Here is a 6,028-nt window from a genome sequence, read left to right on the forward strand (position 1 = left end):
CCAGATCTCAAGGGTCAGCTGCTGTTCTTCCTTTCTTGAACAAAATCTTAAGAAGTGACAGCTACTGCTGCTGAGTCCCAAATCCGGTTCCCTCACACACACTGTTTCCCTCAGAAAAATCCCCCTGCTGCTTTATTCCTGGACAGCTTCTCTCAAGTAATGAATGACAAGGATTTCAATGTAACTCTTAGCACAGGTGTACACGGCATAGTTTAACATCTAGATTTGAGGATACAATTTTTATTTGTGTCTTGTTGATGTTTGTTGTTCTTTTCAAAGCATTTTACACCACCCTCTAATTCACCAAGTACAAAAACAAAACAAAACAAAACAAAACAAAACATCAGAAGAACTGGATACAGGACTAACATTGCCAAGCATCTTCTAGGGGCCAGATTAACAAAGTAAATGCCTTACTTTGTATCATTTATACCTTAGATTAATTCTGGAGACAGTATTATAAATTTACAAAGAGAAAGCTGAGGTGTAAAGAGTTTAGAATTGAATTTGCCCATGCAAATATGGTTAAAAAGTCTAGGTTAAAGGCCAACCAAAGTCAAATATTGGTTTAAGAAATCTTTCACGGCCAGCACTGTGGCATAGTAAGCTAAGCCTCTGCCTTCAGCACCAGCATTCTATATGAGTGCTGGTTCAAGTCCCTGCTGTTCCACTTCCAATCCAGCTTTCTGCTCTAGCCTGGAAAAGCAGTAGAAGATGGCCCAAATGCCTGGGACCCTGCATCCACATTGGAGACCCAGAACTTCCTGGCTTCTGGCTTTGGATCAGCTTAACTATGGCCATTGCAGCCATTTGGGGAGTGAACCAGTGGATGGAAGACTTCTCTCTCTCTCTGCCTCTGTTTCTCTGTAAATCTGCCTTTCAAATAAAAAAAATCTTCTTTAAAAAAGGAAATATTCCTTTTATCTTGGGGTTCAGTTTCTAAAACCCCAGGTTTCTCATCTCTAAAATAAAAAGTGAGGGAGAGGAAGAGTATCTGCAATGCTAATCTTCACTGTAGAGAAACACATAAGATTATAACTTACCTAAAAAAAAAAGAGATTCAAATTTGCTATTGCTGTATGGTTATTTTTCTCATTTTTTAAACTTTTATTTAATGAATATAAATTTCCAAAGTACAGCTTATGGATTACAATGGCTTTTTCCCCCCCATAACTTCCCTCCCACCCGCAACCCTCCCCTCTCCTGCTCCCTCTCCCATTCCATTCACATCAAGATTCATTTTCAATTCTCTTTATATACAGAAGATCAATTTAGCATATATTAAGTAAAGCTTTCAACAGTTGCACCCACACAGAAACACAAAGTGAAAAATACTGTTTCAGTACTAGTTATAGCATTAAATCACAATGTACAGCACATTAAGGACAGAGATCCTACATGAGGAGTAAGTTCACAGTAACTCCTGTTGTTGACTTAACAAATTGACACTCTTGTTTATGGCATCAGTAATCACCCTAGGCTCTTGTTGTGAGTTGCCAAGGCTATGGAAGCCTTTTCAGTTCACCAACTCTGATCATATTTAGACAAGGCCATAGTCAAAGTAGAGTTCTCTCCTCCCTTCAGAGAAAGGTACCTCCTTATTTGATGACCTGTTCTTTCCACTGGGTTCTCACTTGCAGAGATCTTTCATTTAGGTCATTTCATTTTTTTTGCCACAGTGTCTTGGCTTTCCATGCCTGTATTTTTCTCATGTTTAATATCAACATAGCATATAAATATTATGCATTTTAGGTATATGTGTGGTGTGTGATTTTTAAGATTTTAAGTAGGAATGTAAATGGAAGCAGGATGACAAGGTGTTCTGTTTGTGATTACTTCTGTCAATTATAATTCATGGGATTAGAATTGCAGGATTAGAAATGCTTAAATGTATCCATTTATTTCACAATAATGTTTATTATATCAGGTAATATTCTTTGTATAGACTGCTTTTTCTAGCCAGACTGAAAATTCAGGATGGCAAGAAACACGTTTGCTTTGACATTAAAACTCAGCATCTTGATAGAGTTATTCTTATAGTTGAATAACTCAATGAGGATATAAAAAATAAACAAATACAATTTCTGATCACCAAGAACTACTTACTTGAAGAGACAGTGAAATATATATCTATTTGATAACTGCCACAATTAGATGAATGTATAATTTGTTGCTCAGAGACAAATTTGATAATAAAAGAGACATATTAATAATGACACAGGTTGAAATGTATAAACAGAAACCATCCAGGGCCAAGTAGGTTAAATGTTCACCCTAGCTTTGTAAGGCATTCCATTCATTATTTAGTAAACATTTACTGAGAATTATTTTGTGTGGTGTGTTGAAATAACTACCAGCCACATGACTTTCCTGGATATTGGAATAAGAGATCTGAGCAATCTGAAAAAGGCTGAGATGAACTAAGGGGCTTTTGACACAAAGGTAAGAAAAACAAAAAGCAGAGAGGTCAGTTAAAAAGTTTATCAAAGGTAATTTAGTAGGATTTGAACTAAGGTATGGTGCTAGTGGAAATGAATAAGAGGCAACAGATTACAAGGAGATCTAAAATGCAGAAAAACAGGATTTCAATGCTAAATGATGGCAGGAGGGAACTCATATGTAAATCTTCATTTGGATTTTATTAATTAATAGGCAAGGAGTTCTCAGTACATTAGTGTTCATCGGTAATAAAAGACTACCTCCAACAGACTTATAAACTTCCCCTAAATCCAGGACACAATTTCATGGGTAGCTACTATCTATAAGCCTTATGCTGATCATCAAGCCAATATTTTTAACTGCTACAATATACAATGGTCCTCTTTATGAAGCAGTTGCTTAGAAACTAGAAGGCATAATCAGTGTCTATAAGAATGATCTAAATAAAAAGTTAAATTCAGGGGCTGGCACTGTGGCACAGTAGGTTAACACCCTGGCCTGAAGTTCTGGCATCCCATTTGGGCACCTGTTTGAGACCCAGCTGCTCCACTTTCCACCCAGCTTTCTTCTGTGGCCTTGGAAAACAGTAGAGGATAGCCCGAGTCCGTGGGCCCCTGCACCCACATGGGAGACCTGGAGGAAGCTCCTGGCTGCTGGCTTCGGATTGACACAGTTCCAGCCATTGCAGCCAACTGGGAATGAACCAACAGATGGAGGACCTTTCCCTCTCTTTCTTCCTCTCCTTCTCTCTCTGTGTAACTATTTCAAATAAGTAAATAAATAAATATTTAAAAAAATAATTTTGTGGAATAACCAAAATGCACATTATAAAGTCCAAGTAAGGTGTCTAGCCACTAGCTCACTATCATGACTCATAAAAACTCACTCTGTCTTGGCTACTCTGATATGAGTGGATGGACATAAAGCAGAAAAGAAAGCAATAGGTTTGAGCAGTGAATAAATGGAAAGGGCTCCAACAACAATGCTGCAGAGCTCTGTGGCTCCTAACTGAATGTGATATGCAGGCCAGCGTCTCCTTAATTTCTGCCATGTCCTCAGTTGTCATAGGACCATAGAGCTGAGCACAACAATCAGAGCTTTCAAGTCCAACATCCACAATTCACTTAGTGATAGTGGAGCACTGTAGCTTCACTTCATGAGGACAACTAAACCTCCACACTTGATATGTCATTTTGTTTGGAGCCTCTGGTACTGGAGAGTGTATAGGGTCAGAGGGAGTAGAGGAGCATGGTGTGTAAGTCTCATGGTGGTGGTAGCTGTGCCGAGGAAGGAGTGGAGGAGGAGAAGAGCAAGAGCCCCTAGCACTGTGGGAATGAGGAGCAGAGGGTGAATGGAGACAGGATGACTTATCTGCATTATGCCTGGTATTCTCCTGGGTATAACTGATGCAACACAAATAATGTGAATATCATGATTACCCTAAAGGCAATTTCAGTCCTGGTGGACAGATGACAAGGACATAGATAATTAAAAACAATGTGACAAAAGTTGTAGGTGTACAATACAATCACCTACATCATTTTGGATGCCATGTCCATCAGACAGGAGCCATAAGGTTAAATTCAGCTCTCAGGGCTGGCATTCTGGTGTAAAGGGTAAAGCCACTCCCAGCAGTGCCAGCATCCCATATGGGCACAAGTTCAATTCCCAGCTGCTCCGTTTCTGATTCAGCTCTCTTCTGTGGCCTGGGAAGGCAGATGGTACTAGTCCTTGAGCCCCTGCACCTTCATGGGAAGACCTGGAGGAATCTCCTGGCTCCTGGCTTCTGAGCAGTGCAGCTCCAGCCATTGCAGCCAAGTGGAGAGTGAACCAGCGTGTGTAATACCTCTTTCTCTCTCTGCCTCTTCTTCTGTCTCTGTGTAACTCTGACTTTCAAATAAATAAATAAATCTTTTTTTTAAAAAAGGGCCAGATATCAGAGGCAGCAGAGCCCAGAAATGACAGAATTGTATAAAATAAAAATAGGCAGATGGCAGGTAGAAGCTTGGTAACTGAAGCTGGGATCAGAACACGGATCTTGACTGGCAGGCTGTCAAACCAATAATTAATCTGGACAAGGCTGGGATCTCCCAACTTCTATCCTAGTGCTCATGTCTTTGCAGAGGCATAACCAAGAAAGAGAAAATCATCTCTGGCCTTGGATGAGGGGACTGTGGGAGCTCCCCACATTTGAAGCCAGAATCTTTTTAACCCTGAGATTCCCTCTTTCATAGGAAGGCTTTTCTGGCCTTGTCTTAGCATAAACCTCTCATGACACCAGACCTCCCATAGACCCACATCACAGGGCACATGATAATGAATGGCTGAATGAACAGAATCTTGAGGTATCATGTAAATGGAAGACTCATGAATCTATTCTCACCTTATGGGTGTACTTGAAGGTGAGAAAACTGAGGCAGGGGACTTTGGTCATGCTCAACCATAGAGTACTCCTTACAAAAAAAATCCTATTCACACTTCAGAAGTGCCCAGCCACCCACCTCCTGAGTACATGCTCTTGGAAAAGTGGGAAATCCCCAAAGACCAGAATTGGTAAGGCACTATCTTGACAGTGTAGAAAGCATTTGGGGAGGAAAATCCCTGCCCCACTAGAGCCCATTGGTCAAAGGATATAGCAGAAGATTTAGAGGCTTGATGCATCACACATCTGCCCACAGAGTAGGATGATCACAGAAGACCTGAAGACGTTTTGTGAGTTGTGGCCTCATGGTATTGGCTGCAGCCACACACCAGCCCAGTTCACACATCAGGGATGACTAGTGGGCAGTGGTTTGAGCTAATACTGCCTCTACCTGGCCAGCACTGCAGTATGCATGCAGTGAGTCTGCTCCTGGAGTGCCTGATGAGGCCAAGGAATGTGTATAGACCTACAGTCAGAGGAAGTATGAAGCACTGGCCTCAAGGTTGGAAAGTTGCCATGGCAACAATATTTTCAGAAGATGATGTGGCAGGGATAGCCCTGCAAGGCAGGAAGGACTCCGGACTACATGTCCTTCCCCTTATGCTCCTCTGAACTTAGATGAGCCTGAGTTGAGTGCAACAACCTGGGTGGGTGATGCTGAGACCACCAGATGAGATTCTGGTTAATGTATGCAGGTTGTGGGTCATAATGACAATTGTATGTGCAATGTTGGGTGCTGTCCCATGTGTTCACCCACATGCCTGATATGAATGAGGGTTGGACAGAGGGAGAGTGGGCCATAGGATTTTCAAGAAGGATGTGTGAGCAAGTGAAGCAGGCTGATTTCTTACCTGGGGCTACTAGAGAAGGGGAAGGGAGGTTTGCAGGCTTGAAAATGAGCAAAGAGATAGGAAATACTACATATCCTTTGCCCCTTCCCCAAGATGCACACCCAAGGTTAGCAATTGCCCTCCTCTTAAATCTGAATTGGTGCCAGTAATGATGTTAGAACTTGTGAATAAAGGGCCTAATGTGGCTAATATTCTGCTTGTATTTCCTAAAAATGGCCCAACAAATGATATTTTCTTAAAACAAATATAGGCATGCATATAACTTGAGACTTGACTGAGAGTTCTTGCAAAATATAAGTACTCCTTGCTGACTTGA

The sequence above is a fragment of the Oryctolagus cuniculus genome, chromosome 8, assembly GCF_964237555.1.
Source record: "Oryctolagus cuniculus chromosome 8, mOryCun1.1, whole genome shotgun sequence".
Lineage (NCBI taxonomy): Eukaryota > Metazoa > Chordata > Mammalia > Lagomorpha > Leporidae > Oryctolagus > Oryctolagus cuniculus.